Below are 1,213 nucleotides of genomic sequence, written 5' to 3'. Positions count from 1 at the left end.
CCCCCACCCCCCCCGGGCCCCCGTCTCCGCGCCCCGGGCAGCAAATCTGCTCCCCGCGCGATGGCGACTCCTGGTGCAACAGCTCCCTGGGCGCCTCTCTGCGCTCCGATAAACTGGTAAAGCCTGGAAAAACCACAGAACGCCAGCACTCACACACCACACTGGAAAAGATCGTAGTATGTTCCAAGTATTTTACTAGGAAAACTCGTCACGTTTATGGGACAGTGACAACACTTCTAGATTACCCACTAGATCGACAGAGAAACAAACGCCCTAGAAGCAGTTCAAAAACCATTATTTTACTCTCCCAAACCTCTGGATTTCAGCTGAACAGAACAAACACTCGAGCGTTACACCACAGTGTGAGCCTGTGATCAAAACCTAACAGCATTGTTTGTCTCTCAGAATAGCGGAAACAAAACCACTGTACAAAAATTCTAATGATAGCCTACTGTGGGTTAAAAGGGTATAATTTTTCCCTATCTCCCCCCCTAATTTCCCTAAAATTTGGATGCCTAGAAAGCAAGCATTACTGTAAGTTAGTATTTGCTTGTCAACCATATTTATTTAGTCTACTCTTGTCTGTGTTAAAACGCCTTTTCTGAAATGGAGTCTGAAAAACACTCCCTGGAGCCGTGCTTTTTCCAAGGGAGGGAAGAGGGGCTGTGCAGAGCTCTCACGAGCCTACAGGGATGTTACAGTCACAGGTACAATCACCTGCCTACTGTCCTGGCATTACAGCTGCACTGCCAGGGTTCTTCAGCTCCCAGCTCTGTGTGGTGGCCTTCAGGAGGGTTTCTTAGAGCACTGCACTCAAGGGTTCAGAACATTGTACCACTTTACCAGTTTACTCATGCTAAGATTTAAGATCCCAAAAGCTTTCCTAGACATAGCCGGGCTACATGGAAGGAAGCTGAAGAAAAGTCTACTGCTGGAAAGAAAGACTATTTTTAGAAAGCCCTTCTGAATACGAGTAGGAAAAGTTGAAATAACCACTCTACATCATATCAATATTAAACTTTATTGTCATATTTTCTAATCTAAGCTAAATGAGAAAAATGTTTACAAAAATACACAGTACTTTATAGAGTGCATCTTTCAACATCATGAAAATTTTTCTTATAGTCAGAGTAAGACACTTGCAGAGACTTGCATAGGCTAATTTTTAAGCAGTTCTTATGTACTGCCTTCTACATGTGTGCGAAAGGTAAGT

Source organism: Corvus brachyrhynchos, unplaced genomic scaffold (genome assembly GCF_000691975.1).
Source record: "Corvus brachyrhynchos isolate BGI_N302 unplaced genomic scaffold, ASM69197v1 scaffold221, whole genome shotgun sequence".
Classification (NCBI taxonomy): domain Eukaryota; kingdom Metazoa; phylum Chordata; class Aves; order Passeriformes; family Corvidae; genus Corvus; species Corvus brachyrhynchos.
Note: the sequence above shows the minus strand (reverse complement) of the source record.